This window comes from Oncorhynchus kisutch, linkage group LG4, assembly GCF_002021735.2.
Source record: "Oncorhynchus kisutch isolate 150728-3 linkage group LG4, Okis_V2, whole genome shotgun sequence".
NCBI lineage: Eukaryota > Metazoa > Chordata > Actinopteri > Salmoniformes > Salmonidae > Oncorhynchus > Oncorhynchus kisutch.
The window spans coordinates 75,813,860-75,833,287 of NC_034177.2; positions in this window are offsets into that span (position 1 = coordinate 75,813,860).

Below are 19,428 nucleotides of genomic sequence, written 5' to 3' on the forward strand. Positions count from 1 at the left end.
ACATTTTTCAAACTTTGCGTCATCTCCAGTCCAGCCAGAGTCCGTCAAAGAACAGAAGGACATGAAACTATGTGGTTTTTGGTGATTGCTTTATGGGATAGCTAGCAACTTGTAAACAATTACCCATTCCTATAAGTGAGTACTATTTTAATAGTGATGTTAAATAATTCGCATTCTCTGTTAAGCCAATTATATTATATGACTGTTGCCTCCCGTTTAAGTTTATTGTGATGTCAATGATGTTTGTTTTTGATGATAATTATTAGGTGAAGGTCGCTAGCTCCAATGGCATCTCCAACCTAGCCTAGCCTTTAGCTAGCTAGCTAACTGCTCCGCAGTGCTAGCTAGCTTGACTTGCTTTAAAGATAGACAAACAAGTTGAGGAAAAAGTAACTAAACAAAACACGTTTTATTATCACCTGAAACAATATATTTATCCTATCTTGAATAAAAAAGGTAATATTTTGCAATCTCCCAAAATAAATGTGATCTCTGACAAGAGACAGGCTCTCCTTACAAACACTACACTTGTCCATTCAGTAGCGGGGCAAGACTCTGTGAAGATGACGTACGGTGTAATGAAACACGTCAAGATGTAAATGGGGCAAAACAGGGAAATGATTTTCAACAATGGGCACAGAGAAAATAGAAATATAGACAAAAAATAATAGAATAATAAATACACAATGATGATAACTTGTCTATATACAGTTGTAGTCAGACGTTTACATACACCTTAGCCAAATACATTTAAATTCAGTTTTTCACAATTCCTGACAGTTAATCCCTGTAAAAATTACCTGTCTTAGGTGAGTTAATATCACCACTTTATTTTAAGAATGTGAAATGTCAGAATAATAGTAGAGAGAATGATTTATTTCAGATTTTATTTCTTTCATCACATTCCCAGTGGGTCAGAAGATTACATACACTCAATTAGTATTTAGTAGCATTGCCTTTAAACTGTTTATAAAGTAAGTTGGGTGAATTTTGGCCCATTCCTCCTGACAGAGCTGGTGTAACCGAGTCATTTTTCCCCCTTGCTCACATACACTTTTTCAGTTCTGCACACACGTTTTCTATAGGATTGAGGTCAGGGCTTTGTGATGGCCACTCCAATACCTTGACTTTGTTGTCCTTAAGCCATTTTGCCACAACTTTGGAAGTATGCTTGGGGTCATTGTCAAATCAAATAAATTTATATAGCCCTTCTTACATCAATTGATATATCAAAGTGCTGTACAGAAACCTAGCCTAAAACCCCAAACAGCAAGCAATGCAGGTGTAGAAGTGTAACAGTATAGCTTCCCCCCCCTCCTCTCCTCGCCCCGAACCAGGGACCCTCCGCGCACATCAACAACTGACACCCTCGAAGCATCGTTATCCATCTCGCCACAAAAGCCACGGCCCTTGCAGAGCAAGGGGAACAACTACTTCAAGGTCTCAGAGTGAGTGACTTCACCGATTGAAACGCCATTAGCGCGCACCACCGCTAACTAGCTAGCCATTTCACATCGGTTACACTCACCCCCCTTATGACCACCTCCAGTACCGTAGCAACCAGTGATCCGGGTCAACAGCATCAATGTAACAGTTTAGCTTCCTTCCCTCTCCTTGCAAAACCACTGGAGTCTTTAAATCTCTGCCCTTTGCCCGCAGCTTTTGTGGAGTGATTGGTAACGACGCTTCGATCGTGACTGCTGCCTGGGTGCAGAGGGTCCATGGTTCGGGGCGAGGAGAGGGACGGAAGCTATACTGTTACAAAAGCACGGTGGCTCGGAAAGACTCCCTAGAAAAGCTGAAACCTAGAGAAGAACCAGGCTATGAGGGGTGGCCAGTCCTCTTCTGGCTGTGCCATTTGGCTTTGTCCATTTGGAAGACCCATTTGCGACCAAGCTTCAACTTCCTGACTGATGTCTTGAGATGATGCTTCAATATATCCACATAGATTTCCTCCCTCATGATGCCATCTATTTTGTGAAGTGCATCAGTCCCTCCTGCAGCAAAGCACCCCCACAACCTGATGCTGCCACCCCCGTTCTTCACAGTTGGGATGGTGTTCTTCGGCTTGCAAGCCTCCCCATTTTTCCTCCAAACATAACGATGGTCATTATGGCCAAACCGTTCTATTTTTGTTTCATCAGACCAGAGGACATTTCTTCAAAAAGTATGATCTTTGTCCCCATGTGCAGTTGCAAACCGTAGTCTGGCTTTTTATGGTGGTTTTGGAGCAGTGGCTTCTTCCTTGCTGGGTGGCCTTTTAGGTTATGTCGATATAGGAATAATTTTACTGTGGATATAGATACTATTGTACCTGTTTTCTCCAGCATCTTTACAAGGTCGTTTGCTGTTGTTCTGGGATTGATTTGCACTTTTCGCACCAAAGTACGTTCATCAGGTTAACTTGGCGTTCTTGGGCACAGGGACTATGGTGGTCTGCTTGAAACATAGACATGGTCAGGGAGAGGTTGAAAATGTTGGTGAAGACACTTACCAGCTGATCAGCGCATGCTCTGAGTACGCGTCCATTTAATCCACCTGGCCCCGCGGCCTTGTGAATGTTAACCTGTTTAAAGGTCTTACTTACATCGGCTGGGGCGAGCGAGATCACACAGTTGTCTCGAACAGCTGGTGCTCTTATGCATGGTTCAGTGTTAATTGCCTCGAAGCGAGCATAGAAGGCATTAACAGTGCCTTCAGAAAGTATTCATAGCTCTTGACTTATCCACATTCTGTTGTTACAGCCTGAATTTAAAATGGATTAAATATATATTTTTCCTCTCACCCATCTACAGTACACACAATACCCCATAATGGCAAAGTGAAAACATGTTTTTAGACATATTTGTAAACGTATTAAAAATGAAATGCAGGAATATAACATTTACATAAGTATTCACAACCCTGAGTCAACACTTTGTAGAAGAACCTTTTGCAACGATTACAATCTGTCACGTTCGTCTTAAAGAGGAGAAAAGCGCAGCGTGATTAGAATACATGTTATATATTTTATGGGCTCTGCACCAAAGGGCTCTGCACCATGAGAACTGAATGCCACAATTAATCTACCTACATACAGTGTTGGTTGAAATTTACAGAAGGGGCCCATGCTGTTAAGTGGTGAATAGCAGTCAATCTAAAGCCAAATACATTACAATAATGAAGTGATACAGCTGTATGATGAAGCATTCCATACCACAAATCTTAAAAGCCTGCACCTAACCCATCACATCTTTTAGGTTAGATTCTAGGTTTACCTTGCATTTACATTTTATTATCCAAAAACGGAGACACTGCAAATACCAATAATGTAACATTGGTTAACCTTGCAAACACGCTGTAAATATCCTGGCTGGGACAAGCTTCAGTGTTGTCTATTGCAGCCTGTTTGGATTTATAACCCCACAGTAAAAAATAGGTCAAATTTGAGTAAGGCCCGGGGGGGGGGGGGTTGTTTTTGCTCAACCATGTCACTCCCTCCCCTGTCTCCAGTCCCTGGACTGAAACTATTTGGAGTCCATCTAGAAAAAAGAAGACAAAAGAGGTATTGTTTCAGTAGTTGGTTCAGGCTATTTTGGCCAACACAGTAAAATGTGTTCAGGGTCCTCTGTGTATCTGATAGGTACCAGTTTAACAAGCCCAATGGAAACTAGTTCCTCTTAAGACCAAATGAACAGAAAAGGAAAAAGTGATCGGTGGCGGCTAGTAGACCGGCGACCACGACCGCCGAGCACCGCCCGAACAGGCAGGGGAGCCAGTACCCCCCTCCCCCCCCCCCCCGCCACCGGGCTCGAGGGCGACCCGGGGGGCGAGGCGCTGGGTGATCCTGGGGGAGGCGGTGGAAGTCCCTCAGTAGTGACGGGTCCAAAATGTGCCCCACTGGTACCCAGCACCTCTCCTCCGGACCGTACCCCTCCCAGTCCACGAGGTACTGTAGGCCCCTCACCCGGCGTCTCGAGTCCAGAATAGCACATACTGTGTATGCAAGGGACCCCTCAATGTCCAGAGGGGGCGGAGGGACCTCCAGCACCTCACCTTCCTGCAGGGGACCAGCCACCACCGGCCTGAGGAGAGACACATGAAACGAGGGGTTAATACGATAGTAAGTAGGAAGCTGTAACCTATAGCACACCTCGTTTATTCTCCTCAGGACTTCAAATGGCCCCACACACTGCGGCCACAGCTTCCGGAAGGGCAGGGCAGGGCAGGCGGAGGGGCAGGTTTCGGGTCGGGAGCCAGACCCGGACCACGGGGGCCTCACTGTGGTGCTGGTCAGCGCTCCTCTCTGCCGTCCACGAGCCTGTTTTAATGATTCCTGGACGGCTCTCCAGGTGTCCATTCCTCCACCGCAGGAGCCTCGGTCTGGCTCTGATGCCATGGAGCCAGGACCGGCTGGTAGCCCAACATGCACTGGAACGGAGACATGTTAGTAGAGGAGTGGGGGAGGGAGTTCTGGGCTAGCTCCACCAATGGGACGTACCTCGCTCACTCACCAGGCTGGTCCCGGCAATACGACCGCAGAAACCTACCCATATCCTGGTTTACTCTCTCCACCTGCCCATTACTCTCGGGCTGGAAACCCGAGGTCAGGCTGACTGAGACCCCCAGCCGTTCCATGAACGCCCTCCAAACTCTGAACGTGAACCTGGGACCCCGATCAGAAACGATGTCCTCAGGCACCCCGTAGAGATGGAAGGACTTAAAAAAACGATCAACAACAACCAGAATTGTGGTTTCCCTGAGACAGGGGAAGGTCGGTGAGAAAGTCCACCGACAAGTGCGACCACGGCCGTTGTGGAACGGGGAGGGACTGTAACTTCCCTCTAGGCAGGTGTCGAGGAGCCTTGCTCTGAGTGCACACCGAGCAGGAGGAGACATAAAACCTCACGTATTTTACCAACGTGGGCCACCAGTACCTCTCCCTAAGACTCCGCACTGTCCTCTTGATCCCAGGATGACCCGAAAAGGGTAGTGTATGGGCCCATCGAATCAACTTATCACGGACACCAAGCGGCACGTACTGAACACCTGCTGGACACTGAGGGGGTGCAGGTTCCAACCGTAACGCCCGCTCGATCTCCGCGTCCATCTCCCATACCACCGGTGCCATCAGACATGAAGCTGGGAGGACGGGAGTTGGCTCCACTATAAACGCCAAATAGGGGTCCGGATGAGCCAGCATAGGAGCGTTGGTGAACAACTCCTTCAGGCGACTGAAAGCTCTGCCCGCTTCAGCTGACTAGCGCAAGCGCGCCGGCCTCCCCTTCAGCAGTGAAGTAATGGGAGCAGCCACCTGACCAAAACCCCGGTTAAACCTCCGGTAGTAATTGGCAAACCCTAAAAACCACTGCACCTCCTTTACCTTCGTCGGAGTTGGCCAATTACGCACGGCCTTAACGCTGTCACACTCCATCACCGCCCCCAAGGTGGAAATGCGATAACCCAGGAAGGAAACGGCTCATTTGGAGAACACACATTTCTCAGCCTTGACGTACAGGTCATGCTCCAGCGGTCGCCCAAGTACCTTGCGCACCAGAGACAGAATAGATCAGTATGTCATTGATATACACTACCACCCCCTGCCCGTGCAGGTCTCTGAGAATCTCGTCTACGAAAGATTGGAAAAACGAGGTACTCATAATGGCCAGATATGGTACTAAACGCGGTCATCCACTCATCTCCCTCCCTGATACACACCAGATTATAAGCACTCCTATGGTCCAGTTTTGTGAAGTAACGCGTCCCGTGAAATTTTTCCACCACCGTGGCGATGAGAGGTAGCGGGTAACTAAACCCCACTGTGATGGAATTTAGACCTCTTTAATCAATGCATGGACGCAGACCTCCGTCCTGCTTGAGGAGACGGGTGACATGGAGGGCCGAATATACCCCTGTCCCAGAGATTCAGTGACTTATTTCTCCATAGCCACTGTCTCCTCCTGGGACAACGGGTACATGTGACTCCTGGGAAGTGCAGCGTTTACCAGGAGGTTTATCTCGCAATCCCCTCGTCAATGAGGTGGTAATTGGGTCTCCCTCTTCTTACAGAACGCGATACCCAAATCGGCATATTCAGAGGGAATGTGCACAGTGGAATCCTGGTCTGGACTCTCCACCGTCGTCGCACTGATGGAAACTCCTATGCACCTGCCTGAACACTCCTCTGACCACCCTCGGAGAGCCCCCTGTCTCCAAGAAATCTCCGGATTGTGATGAGCCAGCCAGGGAATTCCCAGCACCACTGGAAACGCGGGTGAATCAATAAGGAAGAGACTAATCCGCTCCTTATGATTCCCCTGCGTTACCATGTCCAGTGGAACCGTGGCCTCCCTGACCAGCCCTGACCCTAATGGTCGGCTATCTAAGGAGTGCACGGGGAAAGGTTGGTCTAACAACACCAGGGGAATCCTTAGTCTTAACGCTAGTCCACGATCCATAAAGTTTCCAGCTGTGCCTGAATCGACTAGCGCCTTAAGCTGTAGAGAGTGAGAAAAAAAAAACATATGGCCAACAGGGAGCTCTGGGTGAGTCTGGTGCTGACTCACCTGGGGTGAACGAGGTAACTCCAACCCCCTAACTCCATGGGGGTTGGAGCGGGAGGGCCTGGAGGTGGAATCAACAGAGCCCGTTCTGGACGCCTGCGGGCAGCCAGCAGGTTGTCCGGTCGGATGAACATGTCAACCAGTTCGTCGAGGGAGAGGGATAGGACTCCCTGCGGACGTCCTCCCTGAGGCTACAGTGATAGTGGTCCATCAAAGCCCTGTCGTTCCACCCCGCCCCGGCAGCCAAGGTCCGGAACTCTAGCGCAAAGTCCTGCGCGTTCCTCGTCTCCTGTCGCAGGTGAAACAGCCTTTCACCGACCGCTCGGCCCTTTGGTGGGTGGTCGAACACGGCCCGGAACCGGCGGGTGAACTCGGGGTAGTGATCCCTCACTGAGTCTGGGCCATTCCACACTGCGTTGGCCCACTCCAGGGCTCGGCCCGTCAGACAGGAGACGAGGACGCTCACACTCTCCTCCCCCGAGGGAGTCGGACGAACGGTAGCCAGGTACAGCTCCAGCTGTAGTAGGAACCCCTGGCACCCAGCCGCCGTTCCATCATACTCCCTGGGGAACGCCAGACGCAGGGCACCGGATCCGGACGCCGGAGGGGGGGTAGGTGGTGCTGGCGGAAGCGGAGCTGGGGGTGAGGTAGGGAGGCCACTCCTCTCCCATCGGTCCATCCTCTCCATCATCTGGTCCATTGCCGACCCGATCGGATTCTGTCAGAGTCCTTTAAGAACAGTGGGTTTGGAGTCAGGCGCAGAGAGCAGAGGGTTAGAATAAATGTATATTTTATTACCGGAAAAAACGGTCACGCCAAAAACACAAGGCGCATCAACTGACCGGCCCATACACAGGACCCAAAATGTCCGGAAAAATGAAATACAATCGAACATCCACAACTAATAGTAAAACAATCCCGCACAAACCTAGGCGGGCCTAACCGATTTAAATAGACAAAAATCAAGAAACACAATAAGGAACAGGTGCAACAAATAAGACCAAACGAACAGAAAAGGAAAAAGGGATCGGTGGCGGCTAGTACACCGGTGACGACGACCGCCGAGCACCGCTCGAACAGGAAGGGGAGCCACCTTCGGTGGGAGTCGTGACACCCAAAAATGGCCAAAAAGTTTGACTTTGTCAAAGCAACAAAATAACCAGGGCTTTGCAATTATGGTGAAAACTTGGAAAACTTGAAAACTTCCAAGAAGTCACAGAGGATGCACATGTCAAAATGCTACATTTTGTCAAATGAGCAAGTCTTTATTATATTTAAAATGTTCAATGTGGTCTATACTAAAGGGCACTTCATTTAATACAACAGGCTTTTAAAATTAAATATTGGTGCACAATATCTACTTAAAATATCAAAGGGACGCAACAGGCACTCATTTGGTGGAATGACCCATTACAATGGCCAAAGTCGACTGACATGAATCAGTGTTGAATCAAGTGTAAATAAATGAAGGTCCCAAAGGTCACAACAAATATCACATGCATGTGCACATGGCTTCTCAAAAGGCTAATCTATAGACAGAAGCAAAAATCCATCAAGCTGCTGATAGCTTATACTGTAATACTGGTATAAGTCTTCAAATCAAATAACATTGTATTGGTCGCATACACATATTTAGCTGGTGTTACAGTGAGTATAGCGAAATGCTTGTGTTCCTAGCTCCAACAATGTAGTAAAATCTAACAATTCACAATACACACAAATCTAAAAGTACAAGAATGAAAATATTAAGAAATATATAATATTAGGACGAGCAATGTCTGAGTCCAGAGTATAAATGCAGTGTATTTACAGTTGAAGTTGGAAGTTTACATACATTTAGATTGGTGTCATTCAAACTAGTTTTTCAACTACTCCACAAATATCTTGTTAACAAACTAGTTTTGGCAAGTCGGTTAGGACACATACTTTGTGCATGACACAAGTAATTATTCCAACAATTGTATATGGACAGATTATGTTTTACATCCGGCGCCAACAGAGATGGTCGCCTCGCTTCGCTTTCTCAGGAAACTATGCAGTATCTTGTTTTTTTATGTATTATTTATTACACTGTTACCCCAGGAAATCTTAAGTTTTATTACATAGAGCCGGGAGGAACTATTGGATATAAGAGCAACGTCAACTTACCAACATTACGATCAGGAATACGACTTTCCCGAAGCGGATCCTCTGTTTGGTTCACCACGCAGGACAAGGGATCGGATCACAGCCGGTGACTCAAAACAATGGCGCCGCAAGAGGGGCAGAAGAAGCGGTCTTCTGGTCAGGCTCTGTAGACGGGCAAATCGCGCACCGCTCCCGAGTTTACTACTCGCCTACGTCCAGTCTCTTGACAACAAGGTAGATGAAATCCGAGCAAGGGTTGCCTTCCAGAGAGACATCAGAGATTGTAACGTTCTTTGTTTCACGGAAACGTGGCTCACTCGAGACAGGCTATCGGAGTCGGTACAGCCACCTGGTTTCTTCACGCATCGCGCCGACAGAAACAAACATCTCTCTGGTAAGAAGAAGGGCGGGGGCGTATGCCTTATGATTAATGAGACGTGGTGTGATCATAACAACATACAGGAACTCAAGTCCTTTTGCTCACCTGACCTAGAATTCCTTACAATCAAATGTCGACCGCATTATCTACCAAGAGAAATCTCTTTGATTATAATCACAGCTGTATATATCCCCCCCAAGCAGACTCATCGATGGCCCTGAATTAACTTCATTGGGCTATATACAGTGCCTTGTGAAAGTATTCGGCCCCCTTGAACTTTGCGACCTTTTGCCACATTTCAGGCTTCAAACATAAAGATATAAAACTGTATTGTTTTGTGAAGAATCAACAACAAGTGGGACACAATCATGAAGTGGAACGACATTTATTGGATATTTCAAACTTTTTTAACAAATCAAAAACTGAAAAATTGTGGGTGCAAAATTATTCAGCCCCTTTACTTTCAGTGCAGCAAACTCTCTCCAGAAGTTCAGTGAGGATCTCTGAATGATCCAATGTTGACCTAAATGACTAATGATGATAAATACAATCCACCTGTGTGTAATCAAGTCTCCGTATAAATGCACCTGCACTGTGATATTCTCAGAGGTCCGTTAAAAGCGCAGAGAGCATCATGAAGAACAAGGAACACACCAGGCAGGTCCGAGATACTGTTGTGAAGAAGTTTAAAGCCGGATTTGGATACAAAAAGATTTCCCAAGCTTTAAACATCCCAAGGAGCACTGTGCAAGCGATAATATTGAAATGGACTGAGTATCAGACCACTGCAAATCTACCAAGACCTGGCCGTCCCTCTAAACTTTCAGCTCATACAAGGAGAAGACTGATCAGAGATGCAGCCAAGAGGCCCATGATCACTCTGGATGAACTGCAGAGATCTACAGCTGAGGTGGGAGACTCTGTCCATAGGACAACAATCAGTCGGATATTGCACAAATCTGGCCTTTATGGAAGAGTGGCAAGAAGAAAGCCATTTCTTAAAGATATCCATAAAAAGTGTTGTTTAAAGTTTGCCACAAGCCACCTGGGAGACACACCAAACATGTGGAAGAAGGTGCTCTGGTCAGATGAAACCAAAATTGAACTTTTTGGCAACAATGCAAAACGTTATGTTTGGCGTAAAAGCAACACAGCTCATCACCCTGAACACAACATCCCCACTGTCAAACATGGTGGTGGCAGCATCATGGTTTGGGCCTGCTTTTCTTCAGCAGGGACAGGGAAGATGGTTAAAATTGATGGGAAGATGGATGGAGCCAAATACAGGACCATTCTGGAAGAAAACCTGATGGAGTCTGCAAAAGACCTGAGACTGGGACGGAGATTTGTCTTCCAACAAGACAATGATCCAAAACATAAAGCAAAATCTACAATGGAATGGTTCAAAAATAAACGTATCCAGGTGTTAGAATGGCCAAGTCAAAGTCTAGACCTGAATCCAATCGAGAATCTGTGGAAAGAACTGAAAACTGCTGTTCACAAATGCTCTCCATCCAACCTCACTGAGCTCGAGCTGTTTTGCAAGGAGGAATGGGAAAACATTTCAGTCTCTCGATGTGCAAAACTGATAGAGACATACCCCAAGCGACTTACAGCTGTAATCGCAGCAAAAGGTGGCGCTACAAACTATTTACCTAATGGGGCTGAATAATTTTGCACGCCCAATTTTTCCGTTTTTGATTTGTTAAAAAAGTTTGAAATATCCAATAAATGTCGTTCCACTTCATGATTGTGTCCCACTTGTTGTTGATTCTTCACAAAAAAATACAGTTTTATATATTTATGTTTGAAGCCTGAAATGTGGCAAAAGGTCGCAAAGTTCAAGGGGGCCGAATACTTTCGCAAGGCACTGTACCTTGACCACTCTCCTGGCTGGTCCTGTCAATACGACTGCAGAAACCTACCCACCTCCTGGTTCACTCTCTCCACCTGCCCATTACTCTCGGGGTGATAACCAGAGGTCAAGCTGACCGAGACCCCCAGACGTTCCATAAACACCCTCCACACTCGGCACATGAACTGGGGACCCCGATCAGAGACGATGTCCTCTGGCACCCCGTAGTGCCAGAAGACATGGGTAAATAGAGCCTCCGCAGTCTGTAGGGCCGTAGGGAGACCGGGCAACTGGAGGTGATGGCAGGACTTAGAAAACAGTGGTGTTCCCCTGAGACGGGGGAAGATCGGTAAGGAAGTCTACTGACAGGTGAGACCACGGCCGTTGTGGAATGGGGAGGGGCTGTAACTTCCCTCTAGGAAGGTGCCTAGGAGCCTTACTTTGGGCGCACACCGAACAGGAAGAGACATAGAACCTAACGCCCCTAGCCAAGGTGGGCCACCAGTACTTCCCCCTAAGACTCCGCAATGTCCTCGCCACACCAGGATGACCCGAAGAAGGCAGTGTGTGAGCCCTCCGAATGAATTGATCACGAACACCAAGTGGCACGTACTTACGACCTGTAGGACATTGTGGAGGTGCAGGTTCCACCCGTAACGCCCGCTCAATGTCCGTGTCTACCTCCCATACCACCGGTGCCACCAGCCTCGAGGCTGGAAGGATGGGAGTAGGATCGATGGGCCGATCCTCCGTGTCATAGAGACGGGACAGCGCGTTGGCCTTAGTATTCAGGGAGCCTGGTCTATATGAGATGGTAAACCTAAATCAGGTGAAGAACATGGCCCACCTTGCCTAACGTGGATTCTGTCTCCTAGCTGCCCGGATATACTCCAGATTCCGGTGGTCAGTCCAGATGAGAAAAGGGTGCTTAGCTCCCTCAAGCCAGTGTCTCCACACCTTCAGAGCATTTACCACAGCTAACAACTCCCGGTCCCCCACATCATAGTTACACTCCGCCGGACCGAGCTTCTTCGAAAAGAAAGGGAGGAGTTTCGGTGGCGTACCCGAACGCTGTGATAGCACGGCACCCACCCCAGCCTCGGACGCGTCCACCTCCACTATGAACGCTAAAGAAGGGTCCGGGTGCACCAACACGGGCGCATCTGTGAACAGCACCTTCAACCGATTGAAGGCTCTGTCAGCCTCTGCTGACCACCGCAAACTCACCGGCCAAAACCTCGGATAAACCTCCGGTAGTAATTGGCAAACCCTAAAAACCGCTGTACCTCTTTCACCGTGGTTGGAGTCGGCCAATTACGCACGGCCTTAACGCTGTCACACTCCATCACCACCCCCAAGGTGGAAATGCGATAACCCAGGAAGGAGACGGCTCGTTTGGAGAACACACACTTCTCAGCCTTGACGTATAGGTCATGCTCCAGCAGTCTCCCAAGCATTTTGCGCACCAGAAACACATGCGTGGCGCATGTGGCGGAATAGATCAGGATATCATTGATATATACAACCATGCCCTGGCCCTGCAGGTCCCTGAGAATCTTGTCTACAAAGGATTGAAAGACGGCTAGAGCATTCTTTAACCCATACGGCATGACGAGGTACTCATAATGGCCCGATGTATTACTAAACGCGGTTTTCTACTCGTCTCCCTCCCGAATACGCACCAGATTATACGTGCTCCTGAGGTCCAGTTTCGTGAAAAACTGTGCCCCGTGAAATGATTACACCGCTGTAGCGATGAGAGGTAGCGGGTAACTAAACCCCACCGTGATGGAATTGAGACCTCTATAATCAATACACGGACGCAAACCTCCCTCCTTTTTTTCACAAAAAAGAAACTCGGGGAGACGGGTGAAATGGAGGGCCAAATGTACCCCTGTCTCAGAGGTTCCGTGAAATTTGTCTCCATAGCCAACGTCTCCTGTGGGTGGGTACACGTGGGTACACGTGACTCTTGGGAAGCGCAGCATTGACCTGGAGGTTTATCGCACAATCCCCCTGTCGATGAGGTGGTAATTTAGTCGCCTTCTTCTTACAGAAAGCGATAGCCAAATCGGCATATTCAGGGGGAATGCACACAGTGGAAACCTGGTCTGGATTCTCCACCGACGTGGCACCAATGGAAACTCCCATACACCTACCTGAACACTCCTCTGACCAGCCCTGAAGAACCCCGTCTCCACCAAATCCTGGGATTGTGACTGGCCAGCCAAGGAACCCCCAGCACCACTGGAAACACGGGTGAATCGATAAGGAAGAGACTAATCCGCTCCCTATGATCCCCCCGCGTCACCATGTCCAGTGGAACCGTGGCCTCCCTGACCAGCCCTGACCCTAATGGCCTGCTATCTAAGGAGTGCACGGGGAAGGGGGGGGATCTATAGGCACCCGCGGAATTCCCAGCTTGATGGCGAGTCCGCGATCCATAAAGTTCCCAGCTGCACCTGAATCAACTAGCGCCTTATGCTGGGAAGAGGGAGAAAAATCAAGGGGAAAAAATTATACAAACATGTGACCAACAGGGGGCTCTGGGTGAGTTTGATGCTGACTCACCTGGGGTGACCGAGAAGTGTTCCGCCTGCCCTCTCGACTCCCGGGCGGACTCCTCCAGCACCGGTCGGCCGTGTGTCCTCTCCGACCACAGCTGGTGCAGGAGGAGCCTCCTCCTCCAGTACCCCTCGAAGCAGCCCCCCCTAACTCCATAGGAATGGGAGCAGGAGGGCTAGGAGGTTGAATTGACAGGATCCTTGTTGATCCTTGGGAGCAATTTCCAAACACCTGAAGGTACCACGTTCATCAGTACAAACAATAGTACACAAGTATAAACACCATGGGACCACGCAGCCATCATACCGCTAAGGAAGGAGATGCGTTCTGTCTCCTAGAAATGAACGTACTTTGGTGCGAAAAGTGCAAATCAATACCAGAACAACAGCAAAGGACCTTGTGAAGATGCTGGAGGAAACAGGTACAAAAGTATCTATATCCACAGTAAAATGAGTCCTATATCGACATAACCTGAAAGGCCGCTCAGCAAGGAAGAAGCTACTGCTCCATAACCACTATAAAATCCAGATTACGGTTTGCAGCTGCACATGGGGACAAATATCGTACTTTCTGAAGAAATGTCCTCTGGTCTGATGAAACAAAAATAGAACGGTTTGGCTATAATGACCATTGTTATGTTTGGAGGAATAAGGGGGAGGCTTGCGAGCCGATGAACACCATCCCAACAGTGAAGCACAGGGGTGGCAGCATCATGGTGCTTTGCTGCAGGAGGGACTGGTGCACTTCACAAAATAGATGGCATCACAAGGAGGGAAAATTATGTGGATATATTGAAGCAGGAAGTCAGGAAGTTAAATCTTGGTTGCAAATGGGTCTTCCAAATGGACAATGACCCCAAGCATGCTTCCAAAGTTGTGGCAAAATGGCTTATGGACAACAAAGTCAAGGTATTGGAGTGGCCATCACAAAGCCCTGACCTCAATCCCATAGAAAATGTGTGGGCAAACAAGGATTTGCAAACAAGGAGGCCAACAAACCTGACTCAGTTACAACATCTCAGTCAGCAGGAATGGGCCAAAATTCATCCAATTTATTGTGGGAAGCTTGTGGAAGGTTACCCAAAACGTTTTCCCCAAACATTTAAACAATTTAAAGGCAATGCTACCAAATACTAATTGAGTGTATGTAAACTTCTGACCCACTGGGAATGTGATGAAATAAATAAAAGCTGAAATAAATCATTCTCTCTACTATTATTCTGACATTTCACATTCTTAAAATAAAGTGGTGATCCTAACTGACCTAAGACAGGGAATTTTTACTTGGATTAAATGTCAGGAATTGTGAAAAACGGAGATATGTAAACTTCCGACTTCAACTGTTTTTAGAGTAATAATCTGTCTGTAAAGAATTGTTGGATAAATGACTTGTGTCATGCACAAAGTACATGTCCTAACCAACTTGCAAAAACTATAGTTTGATAACAATACATTTGTGGAGTGGTTGTAAAACGAGTTTTAATGACTCCACCCTAAGTGTATGTAAACTTCCGACTTCAACTGTGTATAAACTCAGCAAAAAAAGAAACGTCCCTTTTTCAGGAGACTGTCTTTCAAAGGTAATTCTTAAAAATCCAAATAACTTCACAGATATTCATTGTAAAGGGTTTAAACACTGTTTCCCATGCTTGTTCAATGAACCATAAACAATTAATTAACATGCACCTGTGGAACGGTCGGTAAGACACTAACAGCTTACAGACGGCAGGCAATTAAAAAACACCAAAAGAAAGATGCCCAGGGTCCCTGCTCACTTGTGTGAACGTGCCTTAGGCATGCTGCAAGGAGGCATGAGGACTGCAGATATGGCCAGGGCAATAAATTATATTATTCGTACTGAGACACCTAAGACAGCGCTACAGGGAGACAGGACAGACAGCTGATCGTTTTCGCAGTGGCAGACCACATGTAACAACACCTACACAGGATCAGTACATCCGAACATCACACCTGCGGGACAGGTACAGGATGGCAACAACAACTGCCCGAGGTACACCAGGAAGGCACAATCCCTCCATCAGTGCTCAGACTGTCCGCAATAGGCGGAGAGAGGCTGGACTGAGGGATTGTAGGCCTGTTGTAAGGCAGGTTCTCACCAGACATCACCGGCAACAACGTCGCCAAACCCACCATCACTGGACCTGACAGGACTGGCAAAAAGTGCTCTTCAATGACGAGTCGCGGTTTTGTCTCACCAGGAGTGATGGTCGGATTCGCGTTTATCGTTGAAGGAATGAGTGTTACACCGAGGCCTGTACTCTGGAGCGGGATCAATTTGGAGGTGGAGGGTCCGTCATGGTCTGGGACAGTGTGTCACAGCATCATCGGCCTGAACTTGTTGTCATTGCAGGCAATCTCAACGCTGTGAGTTACAGGGAAGACATCCTCCTCCCTCATGTCTGTGCATATTTATAAACAACAGCTGGTGCATGAAATCCAAGGAAGTCTCTAGAATTTGCTCGCCTGAATTAGAGTATATTTTGATAAATTGCAAGCCACACTAGTTTCCTAGAGAGTTTTCAGCTATACTTTTTGTGACTGTTTATTTACCACCACAGACAGATGCTGGCACTAAGACCACACCCAGTCAACTGTATAAGGAAATAAGCAAACAGGAAACCACTCACCCAGAGACTTTAATGCAGGGAAACTTAAATCAGTTCTACCAAATTTCCATCAACATTTTAAATGTGCAACCAGAGGGCAAAAAATCGAGATCACCTGTACTCCACACACAGAGACACGTACAAAGCTCTCCCTCGCCCTCCATTTGGTAAATTCGACCACAACTCTATCCTCTTGATTCCTGCTTTCAAGCACAAATTAAAGCAGGAAGCACCAGTGACTCGGTCTATAAAAAAGTGGTCAGATGAAGCAGATGCTAAACTTACAGGACTGTTTTGCTATCACAGACTGGAACATGTTCCGGGATTCTTCCGATGGCATTGAGGACTACATCACTGGCTTTATCAGCCGGCATTAGTTGTAAAAACACTGCCAGTTAGTGTAATTCAAATGTACTTTTATTATGTCTTATTTTGACTTTTTTTTCTTCTTTATCTTTTGACCATCATTCTCTCTCTCACACAGCAACTACATTCCCACTTGTCTCCAATTCCACATACCAACCCTCAGCTTCCCTCAGCCCATCCCAACCCTCAGCTTCCCTCAGCCCATCACATCTATCTCTGCTGGCCACCCACTTTGTATTTCTATGCAACACATATCTTTCAACTATACTATGATGTTTAATGTACAATTTCAATCTATCTAATCGAATAGAATCTACAGATTGCATGTTGAAGATAAATACTTTTACTAAGAGCGTTAGTATATTAGTAGTTGACTGACCCGGTCTCTCCAGATCTCCTAACAGTACTATTTCTATGGTCAATTTTAGATCAATGCTATGCAATTTCAGCCATTCCTGAACCTGAGATGAGAAACAGGCTACCTGAGGGCAATACCAAAATAAATGGTCTATTGCTTCTGTATCCTCACAACAAAATCTGCAGAGCTTCGATGATTTTATGCCCCAAATATGCAACATTTTGTTGGTGGGAAGAATGCTATATAATAATTTTAACTGAAAAGCCAGAAGTCTTGAATCTTGCATTGTTTTATATATCAACTCATACAACCTGGAATCGGTACATAAAAAATCTCTTCCCAACTATTTTGCAATCTGTATGGCACAGTTGTCAACATCCTGGTCCTCAAATGAAACTTGTATACTTTCCTATTTATGCCATTTTTATTCCTCTGCCAGTTTGATCCTTTATATTGGGCAGACACACCAGTTCCCTACCTCCTCCTGCTGCCACCTGCCTCCTCCATTTTTGGGGCAATGCTGTAATCTTGGATTGAGCAGACCTTCCCCTACAATTCTGAACTCCATGAAGGACAAAACTCTACCATTACAATTTACAATATAATTTAAGAACAAAATACCCTTTTCAAACATCTTTCCCATAAATACAGGTATTTTATCAACCAGCACATTTGAGTTCAGCCATAATATTTGTTGTAATATTTGTTCTATCTTTTCAGGGGGTTGAAATTGTAGCCAGCTCTGCAATGCTTGTTTGAAAAAGACAGATACTTAAAAAAAATATATAATTTTCAAATAATTGAAAATGAGACATGGCAATCTGCACAAAAGGAAAAGCCATTTTTAAACAATGGATGAGCTTTTCTTATTAATCTACTTGAGAACCATTTAGGGTTCAAATAAAACTTTTGAATGAGTGATGCTTTTAGAGAGAGGTTTAGTGGTTTTATATTTAATAATCTCAACCCACCCAATTCATATTCATTATATAGATAGGCTCGTTTTATTTTGTATATGATTTAAAAACGAATCATCAGGAGTAGGCAGCTCCATAAGTAAGTGAGTAAAAGGAGTTAATCAGGGCAATTTTTCCATAAATAGACAGGCATTTACCTCTCCATGGTTGCAGGATCTTATCTATTTGTACACGTTTTCTATTGGAATTCATTGTGGAGAGCTTATTTATATCTTTTGTGATATGAATACTGAGTATGTCTACTTCACCATCAGCCCATTTTATAGGTAAGCTACAGGGTAATGTAAAAGTTGTATTTTTTAAGGATCCAATACGTAATGTTGTACACTTATCATAATTAGGTTTTAGTCCAGAGAGTACAGAAATGTTATCTAGATCTTTAATGAGACATTATGGGGATCTAGCTTGCTGACTTAACATAAAACTTGAGTCATCGGCATACATGGACACCTTTGTTTTTAAGCCTTGGATTTCTAATCCTCTAATGTTGTTATTGGATCTGATTTTAATAGCTAGCATTTCGATGGCCATAACGAATAGATATGGTGACAGCGGACACCCTTGTTTAACTGTTGACAATTCAAAACTCTCTGAGAAGTAGCCGTTATTTACTATTTTACACCTGGGGTTGCTATACATTATTTTTACCCATTTTATAAGAGAATTACCGAAATTGAAAAAATCCAGGCATTTATAAATAAAATCCAGTCTTACTTTATCAAATGCCTTTTCAAAATCCGCTATAAATACCATTCCTGGCTTCTTATATGTTTCATGATGATCTATTATTTCTAGTAGTTGTTGTATATTATCTCCAATGTATCGTCCATGTAAAAAACCTGTCTGATCAGGATGAACAATACCTGGTAAAACCCTTTCAATTCTGAGTGCTATGCATTTTGCTAGTATTTTTGCATCACAACATTGAAGTGTAAGGGGCCTCCAGTTTTTTAGATAGACTGGGTCTTTATATTTGACATCTGGGTCGTTTTAATAATATACCTTCCTGCTGAGTACCTGACAGACTACCATTTCCATAGGAGTAGTTAAAACAATCTAACAATAGAGCTTTGAGTATATCAAAAAATACTTGATATACCTCTACCGGTATGCCATCAAGCCCTGGGGGTTTACAAGCGTCAAAAAGTTATTCTTCTGTAATTTGGCCTTCGCACTGATCTTTCTGTACGTTTGTTAATTCTCCATTTTTTATATTATTTGAAAATAATGATTTACCGTAATCTTCATTCAGTGGGAGAGGATGAGACGGAAAAGAGAACATCTGCCTAAAATAATTAGCTTCCTCTTTTAAAATATAATTCGGAGAATCATAGATGACTCCATCTTCAGTAACGAGTTTCTGCAAATTCTTTTTGTTAGCATTCCTGTACTGGAGATTCAGGAAGAATGTTGTGCATTTCTCTCCATATTCCATCCAGTTTGCTTTATTTTTGTAATAGATTACATTAGATCGTTCTTGAATAAGTTCCTCAAGTTATTTTTGTTTTTCCTCTAACATATTTTGTATCGTTTTTATTGCTCTCTACCTGTACTATTAGTTCATGGATTTCACTTGTTAGTCTTGTTTCTTTAGCCAGAAACTGCTTTTTTATTATTGATGAATATTGAATTG